This window comes from Bactrocera tryoni, chromosome 5 (assembly GCF_016617805.1).
Source record: "Bactrocera tryoni isolate S06 chromosome 5, CSIRO_BtryS06_freeze2, whole genome shotgun sequence".
Lineage (NCBI taxonomy): Eukaryota > Metazoa > Arthropoda > Insecta > Diptera > Tephritidae > Bactrocera > Bactrocera tryoni.
Genome location: NC_052503.1, coordinates 77,941,876 through 77,956,711, shown reverse-complemented (window position 1 = coordinate 77,956,711; position 14,836 = coordinate 77,941,876). Strand labels below are relative to the sequence as shown.

Here is a 14,836-nt window from a genome sequence, read left to right as displayed (position 1 = left end):
TTTTGTAAACAAATCATTTAATTAATTATTGAGAAATCATTAAAATAATAATTGTTAAATTAAAAAAAAATACAAAATAGGTAAAGTTTTACACAAAAATATAAAACATTAATTAAAAAAAAATTTAAATGAAAAACAATAAAGTTTTATAGAAAAACTTAATAAAAAAAATAAAAATTAATTTAAAATAAATTAACAAATAAGAAATTAAAGAAGTAAAATGAATTTATATATTATGAATGTATGTAAGTCAAAAAATTATAATAAAAATAAAAATCTTAAAATAAATAAAATATAAAAAAATTTTAGAAAATTTTATTAGGAACAAAATAATTAAAAATAAACTTACAAAAAGTAACAAAAAGTATATAAACTATATACAAATTTCTATATAACATAAGCAAATAAGCAAGTTAATTAGCAAATAATAAAATAAATAAAATAAACTCAATAAAAAATCTATTTACTTTAGAGAAATAAATAATTAATAAAAAAAATATTTTTTATAACATATATTTACAAAGAATATAAAATATTAAATAGAAATGTTTTTTTTATAAAAAAAAGAAATAAATTTAGAATAAATCAATAAATTAAAAATTATTTATATCGAAAGTTTTTATATAGTATATGTATGTACATATGTATATAGTATAAAAACTTTAGTTAAAAATCGTAATAAAAAAACTAAAAAATTAAGTTGAAAATAAATATATAAAAACGTATATAAAGTTTTATTAAAAAAAAGATAATTATAATAAAAAAAATTAAAACAAATCTGAAAAAATTTAAATAAATTTAAAAAAATATATGCAAAGTTTTTCTATAAAAAAAATTTAAATTAAAAAAAGTTTGAAAAATTATAGAAAATTTTATATGTAAAAATTATCAAAAACCAAACATAAATTTAAAAGAAAATAATAACTGAAAAGAAAATTATACAAAATATATTCAACGTTTCTCAAAAAATAATTAAGATAAAATCGCAAATAAACTTAAAATAATTGCACATATTGACTGAATATTAATATAAAATATATACAACGTTTTTATATATTATAAAATGTCGAAAATAATAAAAATATTTAATTAAAAACCTATTTCTTAAAAGAAATCTATAAATTAAAACAAAAATAAATAACAATTTATTTAAAATTTGATTTACAAAAAAATTTAATGAAAAAAGTAAAAAAACTAATTTGAAATAAATTAATAACTAAAAATAAAATTTCATATAAAATACATATAAGGTTTTCTACAGTTTCGCGGTTCGAAATTATATACAAACACTAAATATCTCAAGATTTTTTGACTAACAAAGCAATAATTTAGATAATGTCATACAAACTTGTAGATTATATTTCAAGTAAAATGTGTATGCCTCTAAAAAGGCACCCTTTAAATGGTAGCATATTTTCATAATCCAATATACTTGACTTTTATTATACAACTCTTCCATATTTTGTTTTATTTTATTTAAAATGCTTACTTTTTCATCTATATACACTTATATATTTACATATTAGGGTGTTCATTAGTACCCAAATTGATTTTCATACCCTGAACAGGGTATTTAAAGTATTCCAAGAAGTTTGTAACACCTAAAAGAAAACGTCGGAGATCCTACAAAATGTCTATGGTATATAAATGATCAACGTGTTCATCTGTACATACTCGAGCTACCCCCTCAATTTTTGAGATATCGATCGAAAATTTCTTTATTTGAGGAGTTACGTTCAAGAAATTCGGCAGATATTATTTTGAAACGCACTGCTACATTTTTTTAAAAGATTATTCTAGTCGGACTTCTACACCATATAGCTGCCATATAAACTGACGCGATCTAACTCAAGTTTTTATATAGAAAACTTTTTCATTTGTCAAGGTATCATCACGAAATTTGGCAGAGATAGTTACCAAACGCGTCACTAAAATCTGTGAAGAAATTATTCAGATCGGAAGACTATAGCATATAACTCTCATACAAACTGGCTTATCGAACTCAAGTCCGTGTATGGAAAACGGATTATTGTCTAAGGCAATGATGCAATATCCGAAGAAATTCTTCAGATTGAAATAATATAGCTAACAGCTGCAATCCAAACTGACCGATCAAAATCAGAATAAATTTTTATGCCATACAAAAGGCATCTGTGATGGCATTAGCAAATCTTAGAGACCACTTTTGTAGGGCAGTAAATTGCCTGAAAAACTATCAGTTTTTTCGATTTTTAATGACTTTTTTCATTGTGTTTTTCAAAATTACAAGCCAAAAATATAGTCTTTTTTCGACTCACCCTCATATATACATATGCATATGAATATATTATTTAGTTGCCTATAAAACATGTCAATAATATTTAGTCTTTCCATCAATCAGTCATTCATGCTGTCATTTTATAATTAAATTTTTATAAATGCACAATAAACATTTGTAAATGTCTAATAAAAATGTTAGCTTAGGCGGCTTGTGACAAGCACATACAAACACACTTGGAGGCAGATAGTAGAAGGCAATGCAATGAAACAAAGTATTACACTTTAAATGCATAGATAGACAAACAAAAATGGTTACAACAAAAATCAGACTTACATATGTACTATATACCAAATATAATCGATATGATATGTACATATGTACGAATGTATATATTTTCGTACTTATATTTTATATGCATATAAATATCACTATTTAACTAAGTTGCTAGAAGCTGCTTAGAAAACGCTCACAAGCGACAGAAATAAACAGTAAGATTTATTTAAAATATTTATACATATGTATCTACACACACATAAATAATATATACCCTTGCACACATAAATACCTTGCAACAATTTCATTTTCTATACAGCCGGCATGACTCAAGCGCATTATTGCTGACAAGCAAGTATATATAGTATATAAATATATAGTATATATGTATATTATAACCACACACATCATCGTATATAATATTTTAGCTTGAAAATGCGCATATTGCTTTCACAATTTTCATTTATTTATGCATATTTCTAGTCCACCTTCTTGTTTGCGCAATTGTCATTATGAAATTACACATTTTGCATGTGATTTTTTATTGCGCTGACATATGTTGAAAATTTTTAATAGACCATTGCTTGAGGGCAGTAAAAATTTTACGATAAATAAATTTTCGTTTGTAATGCATAAACGCTTATTTAGACATATTTAAATTGTAGATGCATTTCAGTAGCCGAATATAGTAGAATTTCGCATGAATAAATGCAATTATTGTAAATACTTTCTGAAGGCTCACAGTGTTTTGCTTGAGTTTGTGGCAAATAAGTTTAAAGTGAATATCAGAAATTTAATTTAGACTAAGTTTTATTTTGAATTTTAGGATATTTTTGGTCGAAAATCGAGCAAAATCGGCTCAAAGCCAAGCCTACAACTCATATAATGCATTCTCGATTACTTTTAGCTCATGCGAACTAGTAAAAAATACGAGTAATTTATGAATTAAGTAAAATATCGAGAGCCAACTTATGACATCAAATACACCTGATATCTAGCAACTTTCTGATATGATATGCTTTCCAAGTGTCGCTCCGGTCATTTTTAATACGTCATTATCTATAATTTTCTTTCATTTTATTCAGAATTGTTTACAATTTCATCATGGAAAGATATATGCAAGCAGAACGTTTACAAATTTTTCAATTTTGTATTCAGAATAATCGTTCTCCAATTGAAACTTTTCGTGCGCTTTGCCATTTTATGGTCGTAATAATCGTTCAACTGGGCTCGCTACTCGTCGAACTGTTGAAAATTTCGAGCTTTTTCTATAGATAATGTCCAAGGGCCAATGAGACAAAGAACAGCTCGAGTATTGGAACTGTCTCAAACTACAATCTGGCGGATTATGAAAAGAGGATTTGGGCTTCCATCCGCATAAAATTATTCTTACTCAAGAACTAAAACCTTTGGACCACCGTAAACGTCGTGCATCTGCTGATTTTACCTTGTATAAAATGGTATTTTGCGATTTTTTCGTAGACCTAATTTTGTAAAAGATATTAACGGTTGAAATTGGATTATTTCAGAATTTTTTTTCATATGAATTTTTACACTCATTGAAAAAAATGAGTCTAAGTTTAATAATATTTCAAACAAAAATTCCAACAAATTTTTAAAAATAAAAAATATTATTTCTACCTTTCCAACACAATAAGTTTTATACTTATATAAATAAATTTATACAATTTATTTAATATAAAATTCACTTTTGCACTAAACTCCCTTAAACTGAACTCAAGATTTTTTATTATTTGCAGATAATCAGAGTTGCTGTGTGCTGCCAGAAGGTGAGTCAAGCTACAATACTACAAGTATTTATAAAATATTTATATATTTACACAAAAACTTTAAATTTAGCAAAGTCCATTTGTACATCTGTATATACAGGAACTAGTCACTCAATTTTTAAGCTATCAATCTGGAATTTTGCACACATTCTTTTCTTCACAAGAAGCTTCTATTGGAAACACCGATATCGGACCGCTGTTGCATAGACCTGCAATACAAACTGACTGATCTAAATCAGGTTTTTGTATGGAAAACTTTCTTATTTGTTGATATATCTTCACGAAATTCAGTACATATTATTTTCCCTAACAATGGTATAATATGCGTAGAAACTGTTTAGATCGGATCACTATAACATACAGATGCCAAACAAACTGAACCATTGGCATCAAATTCCTTGTATGGAAAACTTTTTTATATGACGAGATATATTCACGAAATATGGCACGCATTATTACCCAAAGCAATGCTACAATTTTGAGAAAAATGGTTCTGATCGGACCATTATTGGGTATAGCTGCCATACAAACTGACCGATCTAAATAAAGTTCTTGTATGGCAAAGTTTTTTATTTGATAAGTTATCTTCATAAAATTTGGCATGCATTATTATCCAAAGCAATGCTACAATCTCCGAACAAATTGTTCAGATTATCCACCATTATAGGGTATAGCTGCCATACAAACTGAACGTTCAAAATTAGATTCTTGTATGGAAAACTTTTTTATTTGACAAGTTATCTTCATGAAATTTGCCATAAACTATTTCTCGAAACAATGCTACAACCTCTGAAGAAATTGTTCAGATCGGGCTACTATAGCATATAGCTGCCCTACAAACTGAGCTATCAAAACCAAAATTAAAGTCCTTTAATAACCTTTTAAGCTATAAAAAATACACATGTGAAGGATATTATAGCTGCGGTGCAGTCGTAGTGGACGTTTCTTTCTTCTTTTATCTATAATTAGTGAAAGTAAGGTTCGTCAGCTCCTTAAATATTCAGCTTAAATTTTAGACTCCAGTGAGATATGTTGTCAAGCTGAGTTGTTATCAATGAGTTAAAGCTTAAAAACAAGTTGTTTCTGTTGAAAAGTAATATTAGGCCTCATTTTAAAGCAAGATGTCGCTGTGGGAATATACATTTGAAAAATAACCGTAAAATTGTCATACTAAAAAATTAGACATAGTCGTGACAAATTTGTCTAGCGATTCCAGACAAATTTACTTCAACACCAGCAATTATTTATGTATGAATGTAGATGCAGGTACATACATACATATACATACATATATGCATACATATTTAGGTATTTATATTGTGTATATAGTCTCCACTTGCGCTTTAAGTTCATATGTACTACAAATTAGACAAACCAGTTGACAATATGTTGTACAAGCCAGCACAGGCACACACACTCTCTCGCACACTTGTGCAAACACTCAATGCGTTTGCGTTAAACAAATTACAACGTGCGGCCGTAAAAAGATTTGTTGTCATGCATTTTATAGTATTTAACGGTCATGTTTGTACATTAATTTACTTTTTATGTCGATTTCGTATATATTTATTTCTCTTTTTTTCCACAACGCGCCGACGACTAACAGCAGCTTGAGTATGTAGCTCGGTATGTGTGTGTGTGTGTGTGTGTGTGTGTTGGAGCGCCGCCATAAACCTTTTTGTCAACTTACAAATTAGTTGACACCGTTGTGGTGCTTACAATGGCGCAAAGGTGCGACGACGCGTGGTGAGAAGGTGGAAAATTGGCGCTTAGAATTTTAGCTACGTCGACAGTTGACAAGTGGCACAATAACAACAACAAAACGGCATGCTTTATTTTATTTTTTCTTCTATTTGCACTAATGTGTTGTAGTAATGACGCATTAACATTTTTTATTTCTCAAATTGTTGTCGTTGTTGTTGTCTTTATTAGCTGTGTTACTACTTTTTATTACAATGGCGCTTTGGACAGACGCGTTGACTTTTATTAAGCGGCATGCATACAGCTACATACATTTTTTGTGGTTGTAAGTTGCTTGTGTGCTAAAAGTTGGTTGCTTGTCGCACACCTCCGTATATAAAACTTATATATACACATACATATGTACATATATATAGACATGTAAATGTTCTGCTTGTCTCGATTTAATTTTGGTTGTCGCGCTTAATTAACTAGTACCCACAAACAACAATAATGCACTTTCTAAGTGATTAAAATTACAAATTGTGTTTTATAAGTTTGAAGAGGGTCGCATACGATTTGGGGTAACATGCTACTAGTTAGAACGAATAAAATGAATAGGAGAACCAAAAACAAGGTACCTCCGGTTGCACCTTACCAATAATACCCTTCACAGGTGTATTTCTTATAACTTAAAAGGTTATTAAACGACTTAAATTTTGATTTTGTTAAGTCAGTTTGTATGACAGCTATACGCTGTAGTAGTCCGATCTGAAAAATTTCTTCAGAGATTGTAGCATTGTTTAAAGCAATAATTCATGCCAAAATTCGTGCAAAAAACTTGTCAAATAAAAAAGCTTTCCTTACAAGAACTAAATTTTGATTGTTGAGTTTGTATGGCAGCTATATGCTAGAATGATCCGATCTGAATAATTTCTTCGGAGGTTGTAGCTTTATCTTGAGAAATCATTCGTGCCAAATTTCGTGCAGATAACTTGTCAAATAAAAAAGTTTTTCATACTATAACTTAATTTTGATCGTTCAGTTTGTATGACAGCTATATGTTATAGCGGTCCGATATCGGCGATTCCTACAAATAAAAAATGTCTCGATGTGTAAAGAACGTGTACAAAATTTCAGATTGATATCTCAAAAATTGTAGCTACTGAGTGTTCAAACTGCGCGACAAACTTGGAGTTTATTAAGGGGGATATTAAAAACGTGTAAAAACACCAAAATTCTCTTTGAGTTTACCGAAATTTTTAGTTTGAAACTATATTTTTCAGTTCCACTTTTAACAGAGATCTCCGATATCTGCATATTTGCTCACCTGTTCTTTAGCCTATCGTATTACGAGAGGGGTTAGTTTGGAAAGGTGCATGATCAAAGATCGCACGTGGACTCCTATATGGAGTACTTTGTGACGCCATAAAAAAGAAGAATTTCTGTGTTCGAACTTATAAATTACCAAACCTCACTTTTTTCCATACAGCTTCTGCAGATGGCATCTGGTAAGATGCCCAGCCTTAAGTATGAAGCTGGAGTTGATAGAGAGCTCCCGACAACAAACCCGTCCACCAACCTTCCCTCTCTAAGCTTTGACCCTTCCGTAAAGAAGCTCACTGCCCCTCTGGTTCAACGGCTTCTCCCTACCCATAACTCCCTCGCCGGTATATGGGTAGAGAAGAAGCCGCCAGATTTCAGTTTGGCGCCTCCAAGATCCAAGTGATCCAGTATAAAGTCAAATTGAGTTCAGACACGTGTTCTTTTAGGGATAACGACATTTTGCTTAAAGAAGCTGCTTACTTGTCGGAACTTTATATGACAATACACGAAATTTGGCCTGACTTATTGTCCCAGTCCATGTTACAACATGTGCCGAAATTTTTCAGATCGGATTACTATAGCATATACATAGCTGCCATACAAACTGACCGATCAGAATCAAGCTTTGGTATGGCATTTTCTGTATTTGTGAAGGTATCATTGCTTCGGTGCTAGCGAAGTTAACGTTTTTTTCTTAATCTAGGTAGGCCTAGGGTGCACTACACATTGTTGGCTCACTCTTCTTCCTACGTCTCTAAATATTTTTCCAATGCATCTGTATTTACTATCAAAACAAAAACAAAAACAATAAAAAAGGGAAATGTTTTATCCTTTTCCTTTTTCCATAATCAACACTTATTTCCCTATATTCCAAAAATATTCAACGGTCGCACGTCAAATTAGAATATTTTGCAACGGTAAATGCTTACATTTTATGATTTTATTTTCAATTTATTTTTGCAATTTTTTTTTAACGAATTTATTTGCGAAACGCCATGCGAATATTTGGCGCCACAGAAATGTATTTATTTATTTATTCAGTCAAGCAGAATACTATAAGTACCTTCATACCTATGTGCGATATGTCTGTATTAATGTATGTATGTATATCGGTAGGTAGCAAGTGCAACGTGCGCTTTCGGCTCCGTCTGTGCTGATTTCTATTGCGGATCGGTTTTTGTTTTTGTTTTTAACATTCCATCTTTTATTTATTTAGTTCGGAAGCGGTGATTGTGATTTTGCAAATTTTTCGTCAATTTTAATGAATGAATTTATTGGACTTTGATTTGAGCTTGGCTGGTTCGCTTATTTAATTGGGTCGTATATGTGTTTGTAGCTGACGGTTTTTGTTTTTGTTGGCGAAGGGATGTTGAATATTGCAGTGAATTCAATAAATCGAAGAGTAATGGAAAAAAAGAAAAACTGATTTGAGGTTAATTGGAGAGCGAGTAAAGATTGAGAGTTAATGGAGTAGAATAGTTAGCAATTGAAGTTACTGTTACCTATATTTACAGCCAATTACTCCTTTTATGGAAAAAATTCGATTTTAGGATATTATGATTTTTTGTTAATAATATTTAAAGAAAGCGTTGCATGAAACTTTTTGTCAAGGTATTTTGGAATTTTTCACTTGTTTTGCACCGCATCTTTTACATATTCTTTCTTTTTGTTATAGCTGCACTACAACAAGATTTTTCTTAATAAAATTCTTTAAGAAAATGCCTTTTATTTTATCTCAAGCTCTTTTGGCCTATTTCACCTAATTCCAATCGTTTTTTTGGCAAAAAAAAAAAAACAAACTAAAGTTCTTAAAATGTACAGAAATTCTTCAGGGTCTATGATTGATCGCAAATAAATCATAGCACTGATATAGAACCTGAATACATAATTATATGCAACAGCCGATGTATTGTTGATTCAGTCAAGCCGCTCTAATTTTGTGAGGATATCATAAAATAAAAAATAATCGTGGAGGCTCGCTTTAATAGTCTTCCTAATAAACTCTTCAGCTTTCATAAGTAGAGATCATTTTGATCCTCCTCACAAATTTTTCTTATTTTATGACTATGTGAAACCCCTACATATAATTTATAAAAATATGAATATATGGTTATATTTGTATGAATCAGGCAAAAACCGAATACCACCAACCGAATTGACCAAACGACTGCACTGTGAACAAAAGGTTGACGAGACTCGTAGCAGCAGTGACTGCTAAGGAAGATGCTTATTCGGGTCAGATCAATATAGTTCTTTGTGAAAACAAACGATACGAAATAATGCAAAGAAGCAAGAGAGTGAACAAAAAAATGTAGTAATAAATAAAAATAAACAAGAAAATAATAGAAACCAATAAATGCAGATTTCAATAGGAGGGTTTACAAACTACAAAAATATTAAGGAGTTAAATATGTGAATGAAGGAGATGTAAAGATAGGTTATACTAAAAAGATACACGAAAAGTCGAATTCAGCTAGAAAAGTAGGATAATTGTAATAATAATTTCAACCAAAAGATGAACTCTCAGTTTGACCTGCCACCGCCTCTCCATCTGCGTCGCAGCCATGCCACCATTCGCCTCTTTGTGCCTTTCGCTATTCGTTATGCCACAGTTCGTTGGGGCGTTGCGGTTCAATTTAAGTCACAAAAACTACACAAATACAAATATATATTCATAAATGTATAACGAACACACAAAGCGCCTCGAATGGCGAAATAGTTGCGGTGTAGACGAAGCCGTGTGCCAATGCTTGAAAAATGTGCCAGCGTGCGATATGAAATCGAGCGACTAGCGAAAAACCGCTTGTAGGCTTAAAAATTTTCGCCAACAAAAAGTTGTTTTTGTTTATGGTTGTTGTTGTTGTAACAGCTTTTTTCGTGTCACGTTTGCATTATGTATGGAAGCAATTTATGCGATAAATTTATTTCATGACGCTGCGAGTGGACCGATAGTGCAGAGCATTGATTTATTTATTTCTTCCCATTTGCCTTTTTCTGTGAATGTGTGCGTATTCATGCCGCTCTCGAAAGCAATGATTGGTTCAATGAATTAACGTTTGTTACTTTTAGATTTTTTTCCAGCGGACAGTGTGTTGCATAATTATTTAATTGACGGGGGGCGCGTTTTACAACAAAATATTTATGTGTATATTTAACTACGTACCGAAGTATGTATTTTGGTGGGGTTCAATGTTCACTAAAATAAATCTCAAAGAAATTGCTAGCTTTATTGGTGTGATAACCCACAGATCCACTTTTGTCCAACTTCGTAATTTCTAAAAAGTTGCTATAAAAAGCGATAGAAAACGTACACTGTTCAAAGCATAGAGAAGCCTAAAATATTACTCTATATATGATCTTCTCTTCCTTCTTGGCGTAGACGTCGCTTACGCGATTATAGCCGAGTTGACAATAGGGCTCTAGTCGTTCGTGAATATATCTTGTCAAATGAGGAAGTTTTCCATGCAAGCATTTGATTCCGATCATTCAGTTTGTATGACAGCTATATGTTGTAGTTAACCGATATCAGCAATTTCTTCGGAGATTACATTGTTGCCTTAGAAAATAATCTGTACTAAATTTCGTGAAGATACCACGTCAAATGCGCAAGTTTTCCATACAAGCCCTAGATTCCGATTGTTCAATTTGTATGGCAGCTATATGCTATAGTAAGCCGATCTGAACAATTTCTTCTGATATTACATTATTATCTTCGAAAATAACCTGTGCCAACTTTCGTGAATATATCTTGTCAAATGCGAAAGTTTTCTATACAAGCAGTTGATTCTGATCGTTTCCAAGTGAATGGCAATCAGAGAACTTTCCTCACTTGCGTGAACTTCTACAGATGATTCCTTCCTCCTCGCGTAAGCGGTTTCTAAGCCAGTAAAGAAGAAGAATACAAAGATATTCTTTGAAAATCCTTACTAATTGGCTTATTCGCCATTATAAGCAAGTTCTAAGCCTCATTATTTGTTTGCTGTGAACAAAATTCAAAATAACCTTTAATTGATTCTTTGGAAATCTTGAACAAAATTTATTGCAGCACTATTGCTGCTTATACTCAAGCCAATACACACAAACACATACACATACTTGGTACACTTACACGACCTACTTCGTCTTCTGCATACCTAAGCTTAGTACCCTATTAACCTATTCTGCTGATACTGCTGGAACCCTACTCAAAGACACCAACCACACAACACTGCCAACCTTTTCCCAACACAACTACACACACACACACACAAGTATGCGCATAGAGGTGCTCAGCAGGACTCGGCTATTATGCTTTTATGCGCTTTTGTCCGTTCTCTAAAGGCGGCTAGTTGGTCAAGCGTGTCTGCATGCCTTTCCGCATTCTTAGCTAATGAAGCTACTACAAAAGGTGACCATGGACTGCACACATACATACATACGCATATGTATAATTGTATGTGTACAGCAAATGACATTTGACAGTTGGCAAAACGCTTCTGTTGGGGTGCTCGTTGCTTGCTGTTCGACAGTGTATGCGCGTGTGTGCGTTTGTTTCGTTCGAAAGGTGAGCGCCATAAATAACCACGACGCATTATATAGCTACAAAAGTAAAATGTAAAGCGATTGTAGGGTCTGCGTTAAGTGTTATGCCTGCTGATTGTCCTAGTCCCTCATTTCTCAATGACACTGTGCTAAATTATTTATTTTAGTTGTTGTTATTGCTTTTTTTGCGTAACTTGATGCAATATATCATGACACTCAATTTTATTTTTATTCGCTTTATTGTGGTTTCGCTCAATGTATGCCAAAAAGCCTGTGCCATTGTGTTGTCTACGTGGCTACCGCAGGATATGCTTATATGTATGGCAAAATTAAGGGCTTAAAGTTTAGCAATTTTTCGTCAACTTTGATGGCTCAAGGCAAACGAAACTATTTTTTTATAAATTTATTATTATTATTTTTTATACCCTTGACGTTAAAAATTAAATTTTTGTATGCAAAACTTTTTTATTTAACGAGTTATTTTCACCAAATTCTGTATAGCTTATTTTCTAAGGCTTACTTACTATACTATAAAATTTTTCCAGATCGGACCGCTATAGCATATAGCTGCCATGCAAACTGAAGGATCAAAATGCAGCCCTTGTAAGGAAAACATTTTATTTGAAGAGATATTTGCAGAAAATTTGGCACGAATAATATAAACAATATAAAACTACAATCTCCGAACAATTTATTCAGATCGGATCACTATAGCATATAGCTGCCATACAAACTGACGACTAAATATCAAAGCCTTGTATGAAACACTTTTTATTGGTTAAGATATATTTACCAAATTTGGCATAGATTATAGTTTGAGGCAACGCTATAATCTCCCAATATATTATACAGATCGGATTACTATAGCATATAGCTGCCATACAAACTAAGCGAGCCATCTTAAGTTCTTGTATGCAAAACTCTTTTATTTGACGAGATATTTTCATGAAATTCTGCATATATTATTTCGGGGATCTTACTATATCAGAAAAAATTTTCAAGATCGGACGGCTGTAGCATATAGCTGTCATACAAACTGACGATATATCAAAGCCTTGTATGAAACACTTTTTATTGGTTAAGATATATGTATTTACCAAATTTGACATAGATTATAGTTTGAGGCAACGCTATAATCTCCCAATATATTGTACAGATCGGATCACTATAGTTTATAGCTGACATACAAAATAGCTGGACAAAATCAAGATAAAGAGCTTTGTATAGCATTTTACACTAAAAAGAAACTGTGAAGGGTATTGTAGCTTCAAAACAGTCAAAATAAAGGTTTCTTGTTTCGTTTTTTTAAATTAATAATATTTTTAAATTTTTTATAACTTTTTTAGAATTTTCTTTTATCACTTTTTTATTTGCCATTTCTTATATTATTTTATTATTTTTTTTTATTAATTTTTTTTTTTATTTCGGAAATGTTTTCATATTTATTTTTTTATTCCTTTTGACTCCTGTCCACTTTTGTCCACTTTATGTCCAAACAAATCTGCAACCATAAATCATGGCCGATGGCGGCTCGGCCGTAGCAGCATCAAAAAAGAGTAAAGCAAAAAGTTGAAATAAACAAGCAAAAACAACTACAACACAAGCGGCACTTTTCGGTCTACTATGCCGCTATATTTATATATAATTTTTTTTTTTTTAATTTCCATTTATTTCGCCTGACCACTTAAACTAGCCGTTCTGCTGTGGTACTTCATTTTTTATAAATTTGCATGCCTCAATGTGCCGCTGCAGGTAAAAAGGCGCACAGGTAACTGCTTACTAGCAATATCCACCTAGTCAAGCCGCATATATACTTACACAACTAGTATGGTATGTGTTGCCTAACATTATTATGGATCTAGCGTAGTTGCGTTCTATGTTTTATAGCTTGTTGTCGCACGCTTTCGTTTGCGGCGCTTTTTCAACTATTTGCAAATGGTTTTTTGTAGACCTTTTTCATTAATGAAAAAGAGGCTTTTATGCGACTTTTTATTTGTAGGCCTTGTAGGCTTATAGTTTCGTCTCTTATGCAATTTATTACAGTTTTGGTTGTCTGCCTTTTACTACTATTTTACTTATACTACACACTCCTACATATGTATATATGTGAGAGCCCTTTTTCAGAGCCAGCTTATTTCTGTTTGTGTTTCTATATCTTAAACAGTGTATATGTATTAAGTATGCCAAGCAGTTTGTAACGACCTTAAGAGAAACGTAAAAGACACTATAGAGTATGTCTAGAGTAAGGCACCAGGGAAAAAATTGAGTGGTCCCTACGGTATGATACACTAGAGGAGGTATCGATTGCGAGGCCACAGAGTCTGTTAATATTCGCGTCAAGCGCAGGCATCCTAAAGGATGGCTTCTCCTCATGGAACTGAACTCCACCTGGTTTCGCAAGGGACCAAAACTGCTCCATGCGTGGTTCAGCAGTCTACCAGATTAAGCTAACCTACCCTAAACTAATCTAAACTAAATCATTCGCATTTTATACTAACTGATGTCATAATTTACTCTACTGCCGTGTAGTCAGTCCGATGCTTTCAAAGTCCTAATAGCTTTGCAAGAAATAATCACAAATTCTTAGAAGCGACTAATAAGCATCATTCCAGCATAAGTTTACGTGTGTAGGCCGCAATTAGCCAAACTTTACTGTCTGGAGCGCAGAAAAAAAATGCATTGATGCATGATATCAATTTCAAGACTTCGTTAAGTAGCCGGCGAAGATCGTTGGTTCATAAGCAGTTAGGATACAAGTTAATATACTCAACATGTATGAATGTACATATGTATGTGTGTATGTATGACAGCAAGCTGCGGAAACAAGTTGTAAAGGCAGAAAAAGAAATCAAATCAGTGCCTACAGTTGAAGCCACATATCAGTTTTGAAGATGAGATTTTGAACACAAATTACAAAAACAAAAATTTGCAAAAAACAAAACAATGTGAAAAATTAAATTTGCAAACACAGTTACAAAAGCAAAAA

The 14,836-nt window shown here is 31.9% G+C and overlaps 2 long non-coding RNA genes across 2 annotated transcripts in view; one reads left to right on the top strand and one right to left on the bottom strand.

The window, feature by feature from the left end:
- The window catches only part of LOC120777708, a 137,750-nt gene that overhangs the window by 41,846 nt on the left and 81,068 nt on the right, over positions 1-14,836 (bottom strand). The window lies entirely within an intron of this gene.
- The window catches only part of LOC120777707, a 76,890-nt gene that overhangs the window by 52,374 nt on the left and 9,680 nt on the right, over positions 1-14,836 (top strand). The window contains exon 4 of the long non-coding RNA XR_005705527.1: positions 4,294-4,323. This is a non-coding gene — a long non-coding RNA (uncharacterized LOC120777707). The remainder of the gene's footprint in view (positions 1-4,293; positions 4,324-14,836) is intronic.